Source organism: Arachis hypogaea, chromosome 10 (genome assembly GCF_003086295.3).
Source record: "Arachis hypogaea cultivar Tifrunner chromosome 10, arahy.Tifrunner.gnm2.J5K5, whole genome shotgun sequence".
NCBI classification, from domain to species: domain Eukaryota; kingdom Viridiplantae; phylum Streptophyta; class Magnoliopsida; order Fabales; family Fabaceae; genus Arachis; species Arachis hypogaea.
In genome coordinates this window covers 96,498,426-96,522,836 of record NC_092045.1, presented here as the reverse complement: position 1 = coordinate 96,522,836, position 24,411 = coordinate 96,498,426, and the positions used below count along the sequence as shown (strand labels likewise).

Genomic DNA, 24,411 nt, shown 5'->3' with positions numbered 1-24,411 from the left:
AAAGTATATCAAATTTTGATATAATTTTATGCCAAATGAATTTTTTAACATTTTTTAGTGATCATAATTAAAAAAGTCTAAAAATTAAATTTATTTTTTATATATAATTTTTAAATAATTATCCAAATATTCTTACAAAAATTTCAATCAAATATACAAATACTTTGTTATTTATAAAAAGTTTGATATGTTTATCATTTTGATCACATTCTTAAATTTTTTTAAAAACTTATTTATCATTTTTATCTTTTAAAATTTATTTTTATAAATGATATAAATTTTTTAATATTATTTTAAAATTTAAATAATTATCAAAAATTTAAATTTTTTAAATTTTAAATTTTTATTTTAGAGAATAAAATATAATTTTTTATCTTTAAATATTTTTTTATATTTTTTAAATTTTATTTATAAAATAAATAATAAAAAATTATACTTTATCTTTTTAAATAAAATTTAAAATTTAGAGAATTTAAATATATTTATCGGTATCCCCTAAAAAATTCATATTTCAATATAAAAATACTTTAAATCATACCATATACTTGGAGGAGCTGACCCGGATGGAATCTTAATTCTTAAACACCCCTAGCCGCAAACTTTCTCTCATTATTCTATGTTTGGTATGGGTAACGTAACAGAAGATATTAGATATAATAAGATGGTTTTATAAAGTTACCTTTGGGATGAGAAAGGAATGGTTGAAGTCACGTGCGGTGGGCTATGTGCATGAGTGCCTTTGAGTCACCAGTGGGTAACTGTAAAGAGAGAAAGATGATGCTCCAAGAGTCCAAGCAAACACATTTGGAAAGGGAATCAATAATCCATTCACATGTCATGAGGTTCCCCCTTTTGCTTGCGGTTTTATAATAAATTTTGTTATCACTCTTTTTCTCATGGCTTCTCAAATAATCTATAAGTATTCATGCGCAATCCAATTAGGTTATTTCCTTTCCATTATTGTGGCGTGATTCATCTTTATTGCAATTCCTTTTTCTATATTTTGTTTTAGTTCGTTGCTTTCCTTCATGAAAGAACGTCCCGCTACGCTATAATCGGCAACAACACAACACGTCTTCAGAAAAAAGACTAAGATTGAAATCAAAATTAAAAGAATATATTGAGGTATAGATTGAGAATTTAATATTATATTTAGGTTAAGATAAATATAAAAATTGAGGGATATATTTAGAATTTAAAATATTAAATAAAGATATTTTTTAGTAAAAATTTATTAAAGTTTTAGTTTTTATTTTCAAAAATTTCAATCTCTTATATTTTTACTTTTAAAGATAAAAAAATTAAAATTTTATGTTTCAAAATTAAAATTTTAATTTTAAACTACTAAACACAATATTAAACCTTAGTATTCTAATTCTAAAATCTCGATATTTGAAAATAAATGCTACCTTTACAGGAGGATTATCCCAGCTTAGCAGATTTTGGTCCTGATTGCAAATTAACAAGTCCATCCGCCACTTGGTTAGTAATTAACAGTCTCATAGGTGTTTTCCTTTTTTTTTCAATAAAGTAAAAAATGGATGGTCTGCAGGTTTTGTTGGAATGAGCGTGAAAGAACTTTAGATGGCAAACTATTCCATTAACAGTGACTGCTTCTATTAATTAGATGGCAAACAATTTTACAAATGAAATCCATACTGGAAAATCCCATCGTACTGGCCTCTCTTTTGCAACCAAAAACATTATTGGCCTCCGTGGCTCAGTTCGAGAGGATTTCTTTATTTAAGTTGAGGTTGTGTTTGTTACCAAAAAAGTAAATAACATATGCCTTTAATTTGTATACATTGAGAGTATAAAGAGTTTTGTATGTTTATTCAATCAAATTCATATATTTAGATAACTTTTTAGGAAGAAAATTTGAAAATTAATTATTTTTTTTACTGAAGTGGCAATACATGATTAATTGTTTATGAAAATTAAATTCACAAAAAAAATATTATGCTCACTTGTAAGTTTAACACCCACAATTAATTGATCCATGATTACTCACTTGCATAAACAATTTAATGAGATCATAGAATTCGTACACGGACATCTTGGTCGGTTGGAGCAACTCGAACAGGAGATCGAGCGACAAGAAGCCAAAAGAGATCTCTGAAAGGAGATATGACGTAGAAGGGAACTTGAGGAAAAAACTTTTAAAATTAGAAGCTAATCTACAAAATCGAACCAACAATGCTAAACGAGAAGAAAGCCCTTTTGAGGGAGAAGACCCATCCATAGAAGAGACCATGCGGGCTAGGGTCCTAAGAAATTTTAAAAGCTCGACATGGATCTCTATGATGGCAAGATCGATCCAAGAAATCATTTCAGCAATTTCAAAAGTCGAATGTATCTAGCTGACGTGTCCGAATCGACTCGTTGCAAGACTTTCTTGACAACATTAACTAAAGCAGCAATGAAGTGGTTCGATAGCTTATCCCCCAGGTCGGTGACTTGCTTTGATGACCTGGCAAGAAAGTTTCTTACCTGATTTTCAATTCAGAAGGACAAAGTCAAATATACTCCAAGCTCTTAGGGGTAAAACAAGAAGTCGGAGAAACTCTCCGTGCTTATATGGAAAGGCTCAACAAAGTCTGTTAGAAATACAGAATTTGCCTCCCAAAGCAGTAATAATGGAGTTAGTTGATGGACTTAAAGAACAGTCATTTTTTCAATCCATATCAAAGTGGCATCTGACCTCTTTATATGAAGTACAAGAATGGACAGAGAAGTATATTAACATAGAGGAGAACTCTTGACTTAGAGATCCAGTCCCAAGGCCAAACCTTCACTACCAAGCTCGGGATAAGGATAAGGAGACAAAGAAAAAAGAGAAATACACCTCAGAAAAGCCTCAGAGATACTATAACTATACCCCACTTCGAGTTTCTCTTATTAATATCTACAGGAAGATCTGTCACACTGAAAAATTTTCGCATTGCCGCCCCATTAAGCATAAAAAGACTGGAAGTCAGAGACTGCGAGTATCATAAATTATATGGGCATTCTACAAATGATTGTTATGATCTGAAAAATGTTATTGAAAAGTTGGTCAGAGAAGGTTAACTAGAAAGATACCTCGCTGAAAGGTCGGACGACCCATGAAAAAGGAAGAGAGGTGACGAAGATAGAGGTCAGCGAGATTGGCCACCACAACCCCTGATAGGCACATACACATGATAAGTAGAGGATTTGTAGAAGGGGAAATCACTAAGTCCTCAAGTAAAAAACATCTTCAGGAAGTATGTTAAGTCGGGGAAGAGTGCGGAGTTCTCAATCTACCCACAATCTCATTCAATAAAGAAGATGCTCAATGGGTGACACCTAGTCATGACGACCCCATAGTAATCACAATGATCCTTATTCCTTACTAATGAAAACTTCCATAGAACTTTGGTGGATCAAGGGAGTTTGGCCGACATATTATTCAAACCCGAGAAACTCGGGTTAGAAGAAAAGAAGTTGAAGGCTTATCCAGACAATCTTTTTGGATTAGGAGATATGTCAATCCGACCTCTTAGTTTCATTTCATTGTACACCACTTTTAGTAAAGGTATGAAATCAAGAACGTTAAGTATTGACTACATTGTGGTCGATGTGGCATCAGCCTACCATGTCTTGATTGGTCAAACCACCTTGAACCGACTAGCCGCAGTCGTTTCTACACCTCACTTATGCCTGAAGTTCCCAACTACAGAAGAAATTTTCACTGTAAAAGGAGATCAAAAGTTAGTAAGAAAGTATTACAATGAAGTCTTAATTTAAGGGGTAGTATCAAAGGTACGGAAGTCAATACTATTGAGCTTGATGGTGTTCGAACACGAGAAGAGTTGTGTCCACAACCTGAAGGGAAGGTTGAAAAGGTTCAAATCAGAGATCAGCCAGAAAAGACAACAAGTATTGGGGCCAACCTGGATGAAAAACTAAAGGAAAATCTTGTTGAGTTCTTACAAAAAAACTCCTATCTCTTTATCTGGAAAGCCTCCGATATACCTGGCATAGAACCCGACCTCATATGTCACAAGCTCACCGTTTACCCAAGCTCCCAACCTATTCAACAAAAGTGGCAAAAGCTTGGTCCTGAAAGAACATAAGTCGTAGAAGAACAAGTGCAAGCTTTACTAGAAACCGGGTTTATAAGAGAAGTAAAATACCCTTTGTGGTTGGCCAATGTGATCTTTGTGGAAAAGCAAAATGCGAAATAGAGAATGTGTGTTGATTAAACTGACCTCAATAAAGCTTGGCCTAAGGATCCATATCCTCTTCCCAGCATTGATGCCTTGGTTGACTCAGCTTCAGGATATAGATATCTATCCTTCATGGACGCATACTCGAGATACAATCAAATCCTGATTAATGTAGTAATGCCTTTTGGATTGAAAAATACTGAGACTACATATCAACGATTAATGAATAAGGTGTTTTCATTTCACCTTGGAGAATTGATGGAAGTATATATGGACGACATGCTCTTAAAGACCAGAGATGACCTAAACCTCTTGTCCGACTTAGCTGAAGTATTTACCAAATATGGAAGCACGGGATAAGACTAAATCCTTCAAAGTGAACCTTTGCGATGGAGGCCGAAAAGTTCTTAGCCTTCATGCTCACTCAAAGAGGTATTGAGTAGGGGTGGGCAAAAAAATCCAAACCAAACCATTTAAAAAAAAACCAGTTTTAAACCAAAAAAAATCCAAACCAAATTATATTTATTTTATAATTTGGTTTTTGATCTAATCCATTTAAATGGTTTTAAATCCGGATCCGGATCCAGATCCAGATCCAAATTAAGATCCAAATCTTAAAAAAACCCTAATTTTGGATTTCTGATTTGGTGAACTTTCCTCTTCTACTCCTTCGCCTCTTCTCTTTCGACCGGGAACTCTCCACTCTCCACCACAGCCGACACCGGAGTAGGCAACTGGCACTAGCACCGTCTCATTCAACGTTGAACGGGTCTCACCTCTGTTTCTCTTCTTCTGCCTTTGGTCTTCTCCGTCATCATCTTCAGTTCTTCACCGTCGCTGACTCATTGTATCAAGCTTTCGTTGAACTTGGGTGTGGACGTGTAGTAAGTCTCCATTTTAATATCAAGCTTTCATTGTTATACTAATTAGTAGAGTTGAATATCAAGTTTATACTAGTTCTCTGTTCCAGGTTTTTATTTTATTAAGTTTGATTATGAATATCTTCACCAAAATGCTTTGGGAAATATTTCTTAGGAAATCTATGAACTGGATGAGTCATGAATGCAGTACTTTTGTTATTGGTATGAATACTTATGAGTTATACATGTTATGTAAGAGTGGTATAGTATAACTTTGAGGCTTGTTTGTGTTGTAAGATATGACTTTGTTACTAAGCAGAGATAATTTTGACGGATTGTGTTTCTAAAGTTATGAGTATTATTGTTTGGGTCAAGAATTACATATACAGGACTTTTGAATAATGAATTTGTTTCCCATTCAGATTACTTTTATTGTGGGAGATTGGTTTGTTAGGACTTTATGCAATGTAGCACCAATTTTGTTGATTTTTCCCATTAGAACCACAGGAGTAGTGGATCTATTAACTCTATGGTTTAAGCTGATGTTTGACTTATCCTAATCAGTTGCTATTGTTTCTGTATTGTTTTAATTTTGTATTGAAACATGTCATTATGTGTCAACGAGTCAACCACCCCTAGTTTTCTTCCTTACTGGAAATCTTTGTCATCTTAAAACCTTTGTTGTTTTCACTCGGTAAGCTTTCTATCTGTGAACTGTTGGACTAATAAGCTCTCTGTTTATGAGCAGAGGTTATATAATTTTGCAATATGCTTTTCAGCTGGATTAACTTTTACACTATTGGTAAGTCTAGAAGCATGATTTTTCTTTCTAATTAGAACTTCTGCTATATATTAGCTTTTGGTTTAGTGCAAATTATTCTTCATAATGAAACCTTTTGTTGTATCCTTTTCTTTTTGAACTATAAAAGAATCTTATTATTAAAAAAAAACAAAGAGAAGAATACAACTATGATTCTTTCGGTACTTTCTGTATAATCTTAGGTTTTTATCTCCAACTTATATTTGACTACATAGCTAGAAACTAATGTAGTGTCATTTATTCTTACTATTGTACAGTCAATGCTTGTTTTTCTCAAACCAATCAAGCTTAACTCTCTTCATTTCCTCCTCCAATTCCTTCAGCAGCTTCTTGGTTTTTTCTAAATCATCTAACAGCATTTTCTTGTCCTCTTCCAAGCTTTTTATGTTCCTCTTTTGGTTATGTTAACTTATATATGTATATACTTGCAAATTTGCAATGTTTGATTCTATATGTTCTGTTAACTTAGCTTGTATTTTTCATACACGTGACCATACAATCTCGTATTTGCCTCAAAATTCTATAATAATAACATAAAAATAAGCTAGGGTTAAGTGCTTTATATTATCTTTACCAATGATCAATATATGCACGTATATATACATATAAATAAATAAGGCACGGTCCTCTGCCATAGATTCATATGAATACCTTACTACAACCATAAATAGTTAAACTATGCATGTTCTTTAATTTTAGAAGAGAACTGCACTCATTACTATTAAGTTCTTGCAATTGAGAAATTTGACATAATAAACAGAGGTTCCTGCATTCTGGGTAATTTACAATTTCACCTCCCGCATAGACTTTGAAATTTGGGCACATTAATATTATTGTGAGTTCTTTATGAGAAATCCCTTGTAGCCTTTTGAGTTTTGACATTATTTATTTGTAGTTTTTGAACAATTGAATGCTATATTGTAATTTTGACTCTTTGAGCACTGGATTGAAGCATGTATGTACTAACATAGAATCCTGTAACCAAATTTAATTTGTTGCCCTTTTGCTAAGGTGGTCCCTGTAATTTCTATAAACATTGTATATATGTAATGCAACTTTAATTTAATTTAAAGCTGATATAAATCTTATATGTAGCAAACTTTGAAATAGCTAGGTTTCTTTCTTATGCGGTAAGAAAAATGAATCGCCATCGGCACTAATAAATTAATAAGAAAAGGGAACATAGTGATGGGATATTATATTAACAATGACAACATGTAATAATAACAATAACAATAAGTTATATAATCTGATTCCTCTGAAAAAGTGGCCTTATGGTGGTCATGATTTCTTCAACAGAGCTTGTCTCGTCTGCAGAGTGCCTTAAACAATTCCAAAACTGCTTGTGTTTTGTCTCTCTGTATTGGTTAGTGCAGGCAGGTGCAGATAGTAGGATATTGCTGTTTTGAGGTACAGGACAGTAATTTTCATAATCTTTAGGCCGTGTTTTCTTTGCGAGATATATGAACATGCATTAGTTTATGAATCATGCTGAAGTTTTATTGGCTGCTGTTTCTTTGGATTAGTTTGTGTTAATTTTAGCATGTTTGGCACCAGATTTTAAGTTATGTACACCTTGCTTTATATGCAGAGCAAGATGACTAAAAACAGTAATATTGAAGCAACAGGGATGTCCGCTAGCATTCAACCATCTTCTCCACCGTCAGGTGTTCGTAAGAATCGGTTAGCTTTCTGGGATCATTTTGATGTAGAGAATGCTACCGAGAAGAAGGCTAAATACAAATATTGTGGTAGCTTAATACAATATGGGAATGGAACCAGCTCAATGGGTGGTCATTTGAGAAGATGCAAGCAAAATCCTAATAATGATTCGAATAAAAGAAGAAAAACAACGACCACACCGACTATAGATGAGCGTGGTGTTTCTAATTCACCCAGTGCTTCTAAATTTGACCAAGAGGAGGCTCGAAGGGCACTTGTGGAAATGCTTATTGGGGAAGAGCTACCATTTCGCTTCGTTAAAAGCCTGAAATTCCGAAAATTTGTGCATGCCCTACAAGCAAGATTCAAAGTCCCTTCACGGACTACATTAGCACGTGACATTGGAGCTCTTTATGCTGAAGAGAAGATGAAGTTGCAAGATTTTCTTTCGGCAAATTGTGGTAGAGTATGTCTAACCACTGACACTTGGACTTCAATTCAAAATTTTACTTATATGAGTTTGACAGCACACTTTGTTGATTTGGATTGGAAATTACATAAAAAAATACTTAATTTTTGTCAAGTGACAAGTCATTCAGGAGAGGTTATAGGAGCAACAATTGAATCTTGTTTAAATAATTGGAATTTGAATCGGGTCTTTAGTGTGACAGTTGATAATGCCTCCTCTAACGATGTTGCAATTAAATATCTGAAGCAGCGATTGAATTCTTGGAATAGCATTATTTTGAATGGTGAATTTATTCATATGAGGTATTGTGCACATATTATAAACTTAATTGTAAAAGAGGGGTTGAAAGAGATTGGTGAATCAGTCTTGAGGATTCGTAGTGTAGTAAAGTATGTTAGATCTTCTCCATCTAGAGCTAATAGGTTTCAAAAGTGTGTTGAATTAGAAAAATCCAATATAAAGGCTTGCCTTGCATGGATGTTGAGACTAGGTGGAACTCTACCTATCAAATGTTAGAGGTAGCTTTGAAGTATCGCAAAGCATTTGAGTGCTTGCTTTGAAAGATAATACCTATATAGGAGAGATGAATGGAGGAAAAGGGAGAGGTGTTCCTTCTGATTCAGACTGGGAGTATGCTGAGTCCATTGTACCATTTTTGCGAGTGTTCAGGGATGCCACTATACGTGTTTCTGGTACCTTATATGTTACCAGTGATATGTATATGAAGGAAGTATTTGCAATTGGATGATTTATTCGTCATTCTTGTGATTTTGTTGATTTTAGTACTATGTCAATGGCAGAAAGGATGAGGGTTAAGTATGAGAAGTATTGGGGCAATCCTGATTCGGTGAATATGTTGTTATTGATTGATATCGTACTTAATCCAATGCAAAAGATTGAGTATGTCAATTATTTCTTGGATTACTTCTTTGGAGAAGAAAAAGGAGGCAAATTGAAGTCAAAGGTGTCCAAGTGCATAAAGTTACTTTATCAGCAATACCAAAGTTTTGAGGAAGCAAGTGAAGCTGATACGCAAGATGTTCAAGCCAACAACATTAATACCGATCTTCATGGCATGGGCTTTTTTCTGCAAGCAACCGGTCGCAGAACAAATACAAGATCTGAACTTGATAGATATTTACAAGAAGAATGCGAGCCATACTCCTATAAGTTCGATATACTAAACTGGTGGAAGGTCAACTCAACCCGATTTCCAATTCTTGGAAATATGGCTCGTGAGGTATTGGCTATACTTGTTTCTACGGTAGCTTCGGAGTCTGCATTTAGTACTGGAGGAAGAGTCATCGATCCATACCGCAGTTCCTTAACACCTAGAATGGTAGAAGCCTTAGTCTGCATAGGAGATTGGCTTAAAGAAGATCTTTTCTCTGCTTTAGATGATGATGATGAAGTTCTTCAACAAGTTGATCAAGGTATAAAATTTGTTTCATATTTCTTCTCATTTTATTTTATTTTTGTTTTTGTTATCTTTCTATTTTAGAATTTAGGTATTAGTTACCAATTAAAAGTTGTTGAATATAGACTTGATAATTAATTTGATTCCCTTGGCAGATATATTTTCCTCTAATGATGGTGCTTGTTCTATGGCGGCATCAATTGATAATCTTGATGATGACTAGGTATGCTTAATATTCTCATTTGGTTTAATATTTTCATTCAAAGATTTGTTTTAAAATGACAAAGGTATATTTTGTTATTTGCAGATATATTTTCCTCAAAGGTTGTGGTTGTTTGATGATTTTGTTGGCAACTTGGCATCTTTTGATACTTTGTGGTTGTTGTTTTAGAGAGATTTTTGGTGCTATTCTTTTGATGTCTTGAGAATGATTAAATGTTATATAGATTAGCTATTGTCATTAGATTTATAAAGAACCAAATTCTAGTTGTAATGAACCTATACACTTTAAAATGACTTTAGTATTAATTTTTACTTTTAAAAAAATTATGGTTTGAAAATTAAATTTCTAAAAACTTATTTTAAAAGTGGATTTCATAAAAAAAAACCGGATTTTAGATTTGAATTTAAAAAAAAACCGGATTTTAGATTTGGATTTTAAAAAAATCGGATTTAAAACTGGATTTTAGATTTGGATTTTTTTTTTAAAAACTGGATTTTAGATTTGGATTTAAAAAAAATCGGTTTTATATGTAAAACTGGATTTAAAACCGGTTTATAAGTAAAAACCGAATTTAAATTCTAAAACCGGTTTAAAACCGATTTTTTTTTTTCAAATCGGTTTAAAATCGGTTTCTCTCTTCAATCCAGTTCTGGTTTAGTTTCATGAACCATAAATCTGGTTCTGAAATGGATCCGGTTTGGATTTTAAAAAATTCAAACCATGCCCACCCCTAGTATTGAGGTCAACCCAGACAAATGCACAGTAATATTAGAGATAAAAAGCCCGAATTACCTCAAAGAAGTCCAATAACTAAATGAAAGATTGGCCACTTTATCCAAATTCCTAGCAGGATCAATCCTGAAGTCTTTACCCTTGTCTTCAATACTTAAAAAAGGGAATTAATTTGAATAGACTGAGAAATTTGAGCAAGCCTTCCAAACCTTTAAAAATTTTTTGAGCCAACCTCCATTACTTACTCGACCTATCCTAGGAGAAGATCTCATCCTTTATCTGGTATTAGTCCGAGAAGATGAATACGAACAACAACCTATCTACTTTGTCAACAAAATCTGTAGGGGGTAGAACTAAAATCAAAAGATAGAAAAGTTTGCATATGCCCTTATTATCATTTCCAGAAGGCTCTAACCTTATTTTCAAGCCCACACTATAAAGGCCCGAAATAATCAACCCATGAAGCATATTCTTCAGAGAATGGACATTGTAGGCAGAATACTACAATGGGCAATAGATCTATCCGAATTCGACTTAATATATGAAACTCGGACAGCAATCAAGTCCTAATATCTGGTTGACTTTGTGGCAGAATACAGAATTCCAGGGAAATCCAAAAACTTGGAGTTTATATGTAGATGGATCATCCAACAAAGCTGGAAGTGGAATAGGAGTAATTCTGGAAAATAAAGAAAGAACTCGGATTGAACTCTTATTAAAGTTCCAGTTTTCTGCTTCTAACAATCAAGCATAATATGAAGCCTTACTTGATAGCTTGAAGCTACCTAAAGAAGTCAGGACAGAAAAAGTTGATTGTGTTTAGTGACTCTCAAGTGATAACCTCCCAAATCAATGGGACTTATTAGGCTAAAGAGGCTAAAATAAAGAAGTACCTGGAAGAAGCATAAGAACAATTTGTTCAGTTCTCAAAAACAGAGGTCTGACATATAGCTCAAAAATCTAATATCTGAGCTGATGTCCTCTCTAAATTAGCCAGCACCAAGGCAGGGGGTAGCAATAGAAGCCTGATCTATGAAACTCTCCACACACCATCAGTGTTAAAAAAAAGATGACAAGTTGGACACAATGACCGTATCCAACCAAAACCTAGAGTGGATGATCCCCATAATTGAATATCTTAAATTTGATATCATTCCTAGAGAAGAGAGTGATGTAAAGAGGCTCATAAAGGAAGTACAAAACTATATCCTGGTCCATAATGTTCTCTATAAAAGAGGTGTATCCACACCCCTATTGAAGTGTGTCCCGACCTCCTAGACTAAAAAGGTCTTAGAAGAAGTTCATAGCGGCATATGTGAAAATCACTTAGGAGCACGATCACTATCTAAGAAAGTCATCCAAGCCGGCTACTTTTGGCCGACCTTGCAAAGGGAAGCAACTGACTTCGTCATAAAGTGTCTGCCTTATCAAAATCATGCCAACTTCCATGTAGTACCTCCAGAAGAACTTATTAGTGTCACTTCACCCTGGTCATTTGCAAAATGGGATCTAGACCTCCTTGGTCCATTTTCACAGGCACCCCGGTAGGTAAAGTACCTTATAGTTGGGATTAATTACTTCACAAAAAGTGGATTGAGGCAGAACCCTTGGCAACCATCACAGTTCAAAGAAGTCAAAAATTTTTCTACAAAAATATTGTTACCCGATTTGGAGTTCCACACTCCATTACCACAGACAATGAAACTTAGTTTACCAGCTCATCCTTTAGAAGCTTGGTGTCAAGCCAAAAAATTAAGCATTAGTTCACGTCGATAGAACACCCCTAAGCCAATAGACAAGCGGAAGCTACGAATAAAGTTGTACTAGCAGTGCTAAAATGCTATAAGATGCAAAGGGAGCATGGGAAGACGAGCTCCCTCAAGTTTTGTGAGCATATCAGACAACTCTTCACTCAACAATTGGGAAATCACCTTTCCGACATGCTTACGGCATAGAAACCATGATTTTTAGAGAAGTCACTGAAAAATCTCCAACGGTTAGGTTCTATGACAAAGTGGACAATGTCCGACACAAAAGGAAGAACTCGACCTTTTCTCAGAAGTCCAAGAACAAGCTCAAATAAAAAAGAAAGCATTAAAGAAAAGAATGGCATTGAGGTACAACAAGAAAGTCATCAAAAGAAGTTTCGCCACAAGCGACCTCATACTAATCCGAAATGACATCAGAGTTTAGAAGTCAGGCGAGGGAAAGTTGGCTGCAAATTGAAAAGGACCTTGTAAGGTTGTCGAAGTCTTAGGAAAATGTTACTATAAAGTGTCCAACCTAAAGGGGAACACGCTCCCAAGGTCATGGCACGCATGTAACTTAAAGAGGTACTACCGTTAGAAAGCGCACTTTTCTCCCTGATATATTCTGTTTCCCGACTTTATGGTTTTTTTCCTGAAATGCATGTTTCTAAAGGGGATTTTAACGAGGTACCATTGCAAGGGCTAAGGGTAAAAAGAAAAATCCTTAGTAGCAAGCAGACTTGTGTAAATCTTTTCCTTTTATTAATTATAATTCATTTTCCACCAATTTTTCCATCTAAACGCATTAATTTAAGCTCGAAAAACCGCGAAATCATTGATCAACCTAAATGGTTGGCAAGATGAAATGATGAGATACAAATTAGTGTAAGAAGTTACATAAGCAGTTCATGGTCCAACCTCAAAAGAGTTAGGCCTAAAACTAAATGTAAGAGTAACTTAAGCACGACTACTCAAAGTCGGAGTTCAAATAACTAAGGAAAAGCAAAGTTTACAAGGGAAAAGTCCAAAGATGGCCGACTTACTTTACCAACGCCTTTTTTGACTTATTGAAAATCTTTGAAAATCTTTACCAAGATTTTCAAAGTAGCATCTAAAGCTACCAAAATGATTTAAAACTAAGTCATAAAAGGTAAAAAGAAAGATAAACACTCAATCATGCCAAAAGCCACCACACATCAAAGTAGTAGAAAAAGGGGTTTTAGCAGAAAAAAGTAGAGAGTTTAAACTACGGTTATTACAAAATTAATATTGTTCACCAAAAGACCCACAAGTCAGGCAAATCAAACACATAGAAAATAAAACTACAAAGGGGGAGCCTGCTCATTTGAAGTCATGTTAGAAGCATTTTCAGGTTACACGGATGAGGTCGGAAGAGTTTCAGGTTGTGAAGAGATAGGCTCATCTTCCATCCGAGTTGGGAAGCTCTGAAATGCCCTTTCAACTCGAACTTTTGAGGTCTTTGGGTCAAGCATGAGAGTGTCTTCATCGTCTTCGGGCGCAGGAACAATCTTTTCGTCAACTACAATGTTATCAGGGCTAATAAAGGAGAGATCTTCCTCGGGAGTAACAACCCGGAACTAAGCCTTTAGATTCCCCACCATTTCATCCATACCTTTGGCTATGGTCTCCTTAAGCTCTGCATATTTCTCTCTGGACTTGGCGATATAATATATCAAATCAAGCTTCTCCCTGAAGACCCTAGTATAACTTTCCTCAGGCTTCTTTTCTAAGCCCTCAGCCATGGCTAAGGATGCCTCTGCTTATTTTACTCTCTCCTGAGATTTTCCAAGGTCGGACAAAAGTGACTCCTTCTTGCCCTCCAATTCCTTCTTTGACTCCCTTAAAGACGCCACTTTAACTTGAAGGTCAACCAAAGAACGTTGGGTAGTGCCAAGGGGAGTCCTCTCCACCTCCTTCAATAATGAAGCACACACCCCGGCCGCACGAATTCCACCTCCGACAAGTACTTGAATGTGGTTCTGCACGAAAACATCATCCATACTAATGGAACTATTGGGAAGAATGTATTTTTTGGCCCAAGCCACCGCTTCAAAGCCCTGATTATAGACACCCTTTAATTCGACGGTCTTCCATCTTTTAGACTTCGGCTTGGGATTGAGGGTGGAGGAAGAGCTATTTGTTTTACCAAGATAGAGGGAGGGGGAGTTGGTTGAGGAGTCAGATCATCCATTATTTTTATCGAGGCAGAAACTCCTGAGTCCAACTTAGAAGGGGAGGAGAGATCCGCAGATTCACTAGCCTCTGTTAGTTGTATGTTTCGTGCAACAACATTTTTTCTAGTAGTCCGAAGTGTTTTCATAGCAGCCAATTTAGGAGCCATTTTTTCTGCATGACATCAAAGCCAGGTTACATTAAGGCAATTTGACAAAGACATATTTAAAAAATTGAAAAGAAGACTACCTAGCTCAGATTAAATTTGGATAGGATTTTCTAAAAATTTCTTGGTGTTCAAATGAGGAGCTCGGCCCCAGTACTCTTGGAATAGAGCAATTACACTCTCCTCAACCTCATCCAAGTCGTCCAACCCATACCTAATAACTATAGGGACCTCTTCACAGTATAAAGGAAAAAGGGGCTCGTCCTTCTTATCAAGGAAGAAAGGTCAGACATCCTCCACAGAGCAGAGTTTAAAAAAGTAATTTTTGAAGTCATGAAAAGAATCATATGGCAAAGACCTTCCTTTCTTGAACAGCTCAAAAAGAGATCTAGCCTTGTTTCTTTGGAACTAAAAGGCTTCGTAAGAACAAAAAGGTAAAAGAAAACTTTAACAGAGGGAAGGACATCAAGAGCATAACACAAAAGTTGATAAATTTTCAAGAAATTCTAAGAGGTGGGATGAAGTTGGGAAGGGGTGACATTACAGAGCTTGAGGACCTCGGACTCAAAATCAGAAAAAGGAATGCTAACTCCTAGTTTCATGAAAAAAGACAATCATATACGTAGATAAAGTGACGTTTTGACCTATCTAATCGGGAAAAACAAACTCTTTCTTCAAGGTCAACCACTACAATCTCATAGTTTCTCTCATCCTCCCGGCTTAAGCATAGCCTATAATGTCTATGAAAAGTCTCAGTGTACTCTTTATCAATAACAGGGACAGGAGTAAGCACATATATATCTACCTAAGTCAGATCGAAAAGTACTTTAGAGGAGATGTTGTGAATTACTGAATGAGACATCAAACACTATACCTACAATATAACAAACAAGGGAAAATCGTCATAACAAGTCGGACAGTTAGGTATAATAAAGTATCCACAAACTCATATCAAGTCAGGTCAACGTCAGCAATACCAAAAATGTTATAGCTTTTAAAATTCCCATGAACACAACCAAAGCACTACATTTGTAGATATAGAAATGGTGCCACTTAATCTATTAAAAATGGCATCATTTGGGGACAGTCCAACACAAAAATTTCTCGCATTTTCAAGCAGTAAATAACAAATTTCAAGATAAAAAAAGAAGCAACATTTTAGACAAGCAGTATTCTAAAAATGCCACCATTACATACATAAGGGTCATCGATAAGGAAAAATAACGCTACCCAGAATGCCAAAACATTGAAAAGAAATTTAAAGAAGGGATAAAAGACCAACTTTAAAGGATTGTGAAAAGAAAAAGGAGCACAATAGCAGCAAGCCATGTACTATCCAAACACCTTCGTCGAATAAGAAGAGACTCCCAATAACCCAAGATGGAGAAATCTTGAAGAAGTTTGTGAAGGAAATCAAAGAAATTCCGAGGAAAGAAGAGAAAGTAAACATTTCTAGGAAGCCAAAAAGAGGAAAGAAAAATGAGTTTGGAGATTTATAAAACACTCGGGGCAAAAAGGTCATTTCACGTCCCCTCTTTAATGACGTGTACAATTCTCAAGGTAACCATAAAATTAACATGCGCAGTACCATAAAGGCACACAACGTTTCAAAATTTTTTGAAAACACATCGAGTATCTGATGAGCGGATAATTTATACGCTTTTTGGCATTGTTTTTAGGTAGTTTTTAGTATGATCTAGCTACTTTTAGGGATGTTTTTATTAGTTTTTATGCAAAATTAACATTTTTGGACTTTACTATGAGTTTGTGTGTTTTTCTGTGATTTCAGGTATTTTCTGGCTGAAATTGAGGGACATGAGCAAAAATCTGATAGGAGGCTGACAAAGGACTGTTGATGTTGTTGGATTCTGACCTACTTGCACTCAAAATGGATTTTCTGGAGCTACAGAACTTCAAATGGCACGCCCTTAACGGATTTGGAAGGTAGACATCCAGAGCTTTCCAGCAATATATGATAGTCCATACTTTCTTCGAGTTTAGACGATGCAAATTGGCATTCAACGCCAGTTCCATGCTGCATTCTGGAGTAAAACGCCAGAAATACGTTACAAACCAGAGTTAAACGCCAAAAACACGTTACAACTTGGCGTTTAACTCCAAGAGAAGCCTCTGAACGTGTAAAGATCAAGCTCAGCCCAAGCACACACCAAAGTGAGTCCCGAAAGTGGATTTCTGCATTTAGACTTATTTTTGTAAACCCTAGTAACTAGTCTAGTACAAATATGACATTTTACTATTGTATTAGACATCTTTGGTCTCAGTTTTAATCTTTTGATCATCTTAGAAGACTATTGATAATGTTTTGGGGGCTGGCCATTTGGCCATGCCTGGACCATTATCACTTATGTATTTTCAACGGTGGAGTTCCTATACACCATAGATTAAGGTGTGGAGCTCTGCTGTACCTCGAGTTTTAATGCAATTACTACTATCTTTTATTCAATTCAAGCTTATTCATATTCTAAGATATTACTCGTACATCAATCTGATGGATGTGATGATCCGTGACACTCATTATCATCCGTCCCTATGAACGCGTGCCTGACAACCACTTCTGTTCTAAAAGCAAGAGCTAGAGTGAATATCTCTTGGATTCCTTAACCAGAATCTCCGTGGTATAAGCTAGAATTATTGGCGGCCATTCTTGAGAATCCGGAAAGTCTAAACCTTATCTGTGGTATTCCAAGTAGGATTCAGGGATTGAATGACTGTGACGAGCTTCAAACTCGCGATTGTTGGGCGTAATGACAGATGCAAAAGAATCAATGGATTCTATTCTGACATGATCGAGAACCGACAGATGATTAGCTGTGCTGTGACAAGAGAATTTGGACCATTTTCACTGAGAGGATGGGAAGTAGCCATTGACAACGGTGATGCCCTACATACAGCTTGCCATGGAAAGGAGTATGAAGGATTGAAGGAAGGCAGTAGGAAGGCAAAGATTCAATAAGAACAAAGCATCTCCATACACTTATCTGAAATTCCCACCAATGATTTACATAAGTATCTCTATCTTTATTTTATGCTTTATTTATTATTATTTTAGAAAACCTTTATAACCATTATAATTTGCCTGACTGAGATTTACAAGATGACTATAGCTTGCTTCATACCAACAATCTCCGTGGGATCGACCCTTACTCACGTAAGGTTTATTACTTGGACGACCCAGTGCACTTGCTGGTTAGTTGTGCGAAGTTGTGAAGAATGTGAGAGAACCATAGTAGTGTGCATCAAGTCTTTGGAGCCATTACTAAGAATTGTTCGAGTTATAAAAAGTATAAATCACAATTTTGCCTATCAGTATCCGACCTACCAAAGGCGGTATACCTGAAGTGCGAGACTAAAACTATAAATGATTGAGCCCAACCTTATAAAAGTCCCAGCTCAAGTAGGGGAACTGTTCATACCCTGGCCTAAAATAAAGCCAGGCCCAAAAAAGGATAAAGGCCTATGCAAGAGATCATGCATCCTCTACACCTACCCGACCTCATAGAGGCCGGGCACAATGACAACACTGCAGCCCTGTGATGAGCGGATAATTTATACGCTTTTTGGCATCGTTTTTAGGTAGTTTTTAGTAAGTTCAAGCTACTTTTAGGGATGTTTTCATTAGTTTTTATGTTAAATTCACATTTCTGGACTTTACTATGTGTTTGTGTGTTTTTCTGTGATTTCAGGTAATTTCTGGCTGAAATTGAGGGACTTGAGCAAAACTCTGATAGGAGGCTGACAAAGGACTGCTGATGCTGTTGGAATCTGACCTCCCTGCACTCGAAATAGATTTTCTGGAGCTACAGAACTCCAATTTGCGCGCTCTCAACGGCGTTGGAAAGTAGACATCCAGAGCTTTCCAGAAATATAAAATAGTCCACACTTTATTCAGAAATTGACGACGTAACTTGGCGTTGAACGCCAAGTACATGCTGCTGTCTGGAGTTAAACGCCAGAAACACGTCATGATCCGGAGTTGAACGCCCAAAACACGCTATAACATGGAGTTCAACTCCAAGAAAAGCCTCAGCTCGTGGATAGATCAAGCTCAGCCCAAACATACACCAAGTGGGCCCCGGAAGTGGATTTATGCATCAATTACTTACTCATGTAAACCCTAGTAGCTAGTTTAGTATAAATAAGACTTTTTACTAGTGTATTAGTCATCTTTTGATAGTTTAATCTTTGACTGTTCTAGTCTTTGATCATTCGATCTTTTGATCATTAAGGGGGCTGGCCATTCGGCCATGCCTGAACCTTTCACTTATGTATTTTCAACAGTAGAGTTTCTGCACACCATAGATTAAGGGTGTGGAGCTTTGCTGTACCTCAAGTTTCAATACAATTACTATTACTTTCTATTCAATTCTCTTTTATTCTTATTCCAAGATATACGTTGCACAACACTTTGATGAATGTGATAATCCGTGACACTCATAATCATTCTCACCTATGAACGCGCGTGATTGACAACCACTTCCGTTCTACTCTAGGCCGAGCGCATATCTCTTAGATTCCCCAACAGAATCTTCGTGGTATAAGCTAGATAGATGGCGGCATTCATGGGAATCCGGAAAGTCTAACCTTGTCTGTGGTATTCCGAGTAGGATTCCGGGAATCTGGAAAGTCTAACCTTGTCTGTGGTATTCCGAGTAAGATTCTGGTATTGAATGACTGTGACAAGCTTCAAACTCCTGAAGACTGGGCGTGAAGACAAACGCAAAAGAATCAATGGATTCTACTCCAACCTGATTGAGAACCGACAGATGATTAGCCGTGCTGTGACAGAGCATTTGGACTATTTTCACTAAGAGGATGGGATGTAGCTACCAACAAGGGTGATGCCTCCAGACGATTAGCTGTGCAGTGACAGCGCATAGGACCATTTTCCCGAGAGGATTAAAAGTAGCCATTGATGATGGTGATGCCCTACATACAGCTTGCCATGGAAAAGAGTAAGAAGGATTGGATGAATGTAATAAGAAAGTAGAGATTCAAGAGGAGCACAGCATCTCCATACGCCTATCTGAAATTCCCGCTATTGATTTACATAAGTATTTCTATCCCTTTATTTTATTTATCTTTTAAATATCTAATCCAATTACATTTGACCCTATGAATCCACTTAACTGAGATTTACAAGGTGACCATAGCTTGCTTCATACCAACAATCTCTGTGGGATCGACCCTTACTCACGTAAGGTATTACTTGGATGACCCAGTACACTTGCTGGTTAAGTTGAACGGAGTTGTGAGCTTCTCTAACAGTGCCTGGAACTCTTGTATCACAATTTCGTCCACCAAGTTTTTGGCGCTGTTGCCGGGGATTGTTGAGTTTGAACAACTGACGGTTCATCTTGTTGCTCAGATTAGGTAATTTTCTTTTTAAAAAAATTTCAAAAAAATCTTTCAAATTTTTTTTATTTATTTTTCGTTTTTCTAATATTGTTTTTCAAAAAAATTAATAAAAATACAAAAAAAATTCATAAAATCATAAAAACCAAAAATATTTTGTGTTCTTGTTTGAGTCTTGAGTCAATTTTTAAGTTTGGTGTCAATTGCATGCTTTAAAAATTTTTCTTGCATTTTTTTGAAAAATTCATGCATTCATAGTGTTCTTCATGATCTTCAAGTTGTTCTTGGTAAGTCCTCTTGTTTGATCTTGATGTTTTCTTGTTTGGTGTATTTTCTTATTTTTCATATGCATTTTTTGTTTGTTAGAGTCCATGCATTAAAGATTTCTAAGTTTGGTGTCTTCCATGTTTTCTTTGCATCAAAAATTTTTTCAAAAATATGTTCTTGATGTTAATCATGATCTTCAAAGTGTTCTTGGTGTTCATCTTGACATTCATAGTGTTCTTGCATGCATTAAGTGTTTTGATCCAAAATTTTCATGTTTTGGGTCATGTTTGTGTTTTTCTCTCTCATAATAAAAAATTCAAAAAATCAAAAAAATATCTTTTCCTTATTTTTCTCATAATTTTCGAAAATTTGAGTTGACTTAGTCAAAAATTTTTAAAATTAGTTATTTCTTACAAGTCAAGTCAAATTTTTAAAATTTAAAAATCTTATCTTTTCAAAATCTTTTTCAAAAAACATATCTTCTCCAATTTTTCCTCTTTTTTGAAAATTTCAAAAATCTTTTTCAAAATATTTTCAAAATCTTTTTCTTATCTTTATATCAAATTTTCGAAAATTAGCTAACAATTAATGTGATTGATTCAAAAATTTGAAGTTTGTTACTTTCTTGTTAAGAAAGGATCAATCTTTAAATTCTAGAATCATATCTTGTAGTTACTTGTTAATGAAGTAAGTAATTTTAACTTTAAAAATTAAATCTTTTCATCTTTTATCTTATCTTTTTCAAAAATTTTATCTTTTTCAAAATTTGATTTCAAATATCTTATCTAACCTCTTATCTTCTTATCTTTTCAAATTTGATTTTAATATCTTTTTCAACTAACTCTTTGACTTTTTGTTTGTTTCTTATCTTTTTCAAAACCACCTAACTACTTTTCCCTCTCTAATTTCGAAAATATCTCACCCCTTTTTCAAAAATTCTTTTTAATTAACTAATTGTTTCAAATTTTAATTTTAATTTTAATTCATCTTTAATTTTCGAAAATTACTAACCTTTTTTTAAAATTATTTTCGAATTTTCTATCCCTTCTCTCTCATTCTATTTAATTATTTAATTACTAACACTTCTCTTCACCTCTCTTCACCTAAATATCCTAACCCACTTTTCTTCATTCTTCTCCCCTTTCTTTTTCTACTAACATAAAGGAATCTCTATACTGTGACATAGAGGATTCCTCTTCTCTTCTTGTTTTCTTCTCTTTCATATGAGCAGGAACAAGGAAAAAGGCACTCTTGTTGAAATTGATCCAGAACCTGAAAGGACTCTGAAGAGAAAATTAAGAGAAGCTAAGTTACAACAATCTAAAGGTAACCTTTCAGAAACATTAGAACAAGAGAAGGAGATGGCAGCCGAAAATAATAATAATGCAAGGAGAATGCTTGGTGACTTCACAAAGCCAACATCCAAATTTGATGGAAGAAGCATCTCCATTCCTGCCATTGGAGCCAACAACTTTGAGCTGAAACCTCAGCTAGTTGCCTTAATGCAACAAAACTGCAAGTTTTATGGACTTCCATCTGAAGATCCTTATCAGTTTTTAACTGAGTTCTTGCAGATCTGTGAGACTGTAAAGACGAATGGAGTTGATCCTGAAATCTACAGACTCATGCTTTTCCCTTTTGCTGTAAGAGACAGAGCTAGAATATGGTTGGATTCACAACCCAAGGATAGCCTGGACTCCTGGGATAAGTTGGTCACTACCTTCTTGGATAAATTCTTTCCTCCTCAAAAGCTGAGCAAGCTGAGAGTGGATGTTCAAACCTTCAAACAAAAAGATGGTGAATCCCTCTATGAAGCTTGGGAAAGATACAAGTAGTTGACCAAAAGGTGTCCATCTGACATGTTTTCAGAATGGACCATATTAGATATATTCTATTATGGTCTATCTGAATTTTCGAAAATGTCATTGGACCATTCTGCAGGTGGATCTATTCACCTAAAGAAAACGCCTGAAGAGGCTCAAGAACTCATTGACATGGTTGCAAATAACCAATTCATGTACACTTCTGAGAGGAATTCCGTGAATAATGGGACGCCTCAGAGGAAGGGAGTTCTTGAAATTGATGCTCTGAATGCCATATTGGCTCAGAACAAAGTGTTGACTCAGCAAGTCAACATGATTTCTCAGAGTCTGAATGGATGGCAAAATGCATCCAACAGTACTAAAGAGGCAGCTTCTGAAGAAGCTTATGATCCTGAGAACCCTGCAATGGCAGAGGTCAATTACATGGGTGAACCTTATGGGAACACCTATAATTCATCATGGAGAAATCATCCAAATTTCTCATGGAAGGATCAACAAAAGCCTCAACAAGGCTTTAACAATGGTGGACGTAATAGGCTGAGCAATAGCAAGCCTTTTCCATCATCTTCTCAGCAACAGACAGAGAATTCTGAACAAAACACTTCTAATTTAGCCAATCTAGTCTCTGATCTATCAAAGGCCACTTTCAGTTTCATGAGTGAAACAAGATCCTCCATCAGAAATCTGGAGGCACAAGTGGGCCAGTTGAGTAAGAATGTCATTGAAACTCCTCCCAGTATTCTCCCAAGCAATATAGAAGATAATCCAAAAGGAGAGTGCAAGGCCATTGATATAATCAATATGGCCGAATGCACAAGGGAGGAGGAGGACGAAAATCCTAGTAAGGAAGACCTCCTGGGACGTCCTTCAAGCAAGAAGGAGTTTCCTATTAAGGATCCAAAGGAATCTGAGGCTCATATAGAGACCATAGAGATTCCATTAAATCTCCTTCTGTCATTCATGAGCTCTGAAGACTATTCTTCCTCTGAAGAGGATGAAGATGTGACTGGAGAGCAAGTTGCTCAATACTTAGGAGCTATCATGAAGCTGAATGCCAAGTTGTTTGGTAATGAGACTTGGGAAAGTGAACCTCCCTTGCTCATTAATGAACTAGATACCTGGATTCAGCAAATTTTACCTCAAAAGAGACAAGATCCTGGCAAGTTCTTAAATACCTTGTACCATAGGCACCATGACCTTTGAAAAGGCTCTATGTGATCTAGGGTCAGGGATAAATCTTATGCCACTCTCTGTAATGGAGAAGCTAGGGATCATTGAGGTACAACCTGCCTTGTTCTCATTACAATTGGCGGACAAGTCATTGAGACAAGCTTATGGAATAGTAGAGGACGTGTTAGTAAAGGTCGAAGGCCTTTACATCCCTGCTGATTTCATAATCTTAGACACTAGGAAGGAAGAAGATGAATGCATCATCCTTGGAAGACCTTTCCTAGCTACAACAGGAGCTGTGATAGATGTCAACAGAGGTGAATTAGTCCTTCAATTGAATGGGGACTACCTTGTGTTTAAGGCACATGGCCATCCCTCTGTAAAAGAGAGTAAGCATGAAGAGCTTCTCTCAATTCAGAGTCAAGAAGAGCCCCCACAGTCAAACTCTAGTTTGGTGTTGGGAGGCCACAACCAAACTCTAAGTTTGGTGTTAAGACCCCATATCCAAACTCTAAGTTTGGTGTTGGGACTATACAACATTGACCTGATCACCTTTGTGGCTCCATGAGAGCCACTGTCAAGCTATTGACATTAAAGAAGCGCTTGTTGGGAGGCAACCCAATTTTATTTATCTAATTTTTATTTTATTGTTATTTTGTGTTTTATTAGGTACATGATCATGAGGAGTCACGAAAAAAATATAAAAATTAAAAACAGGATAAAAAACAACAGAAGAAAAAAATCACACCCTGGAGGAAGCACAGACTGGCGTTCAACGCCAGTAAGGAGCATCTGGCTGGCGTTCAACGCCAGAACAGAGCATGAAACTGGCGCTGAACGCCAGAAACAAGCAACATTCTGGCGCCGAACGTCAAGAATGTGCCTAGAGGAAAAGCTAGCGCTGAACGCCAGTAACAAGCATGAAACTGGCGTTCAACGCCAGAAACATGTTACATGTGGGCGTTGAACGCCCAGAATGTGCACCACTCGGCGTTTAAATGCCAGAATGGTGTGCAAAGGCATTTTACATGCCTATTTGGTGCAGGGATGGAATTCCTTGACACCTCAGGATCTGTGGACCCCACAGGATCACCTCAGGATCTGTGGACCCCACAGGATCCCCACCTAACATATTCCCACCTTACCTCCTAATCCTATTTTACTCTTCCCCATGTCACACTTCCCAATTACCCCCTTCACCAATCACCTCAAACCCTCTTCCCAATCACCCCATTCACCACTCACATCCATCCACTCTTCCCCATAAACCCCACCCACCTTCAAAATTCAAAAACACT

The 24,411-nt window shown here is 36.1% G+C and overlaps 1 non-coding gene across 1 annotated transcript; it reads right to left on the bottom strand.

Moving 5' to 3' along the window:
* Positions 1-21,877: 21,877 nt before the first annotated feature.
* Positions 21,878-21,981, bottom strand: LOC112718655 (small nucleolar RNA R71). The gene has a single exon (XR_003160986.1). It is a non-coding gene; the product is annotated as a small nucleolar RNA R71 (small nucleolar RNA).
* Positions 21,982-24,411: the final 2,430 nt, after the last annotated feature.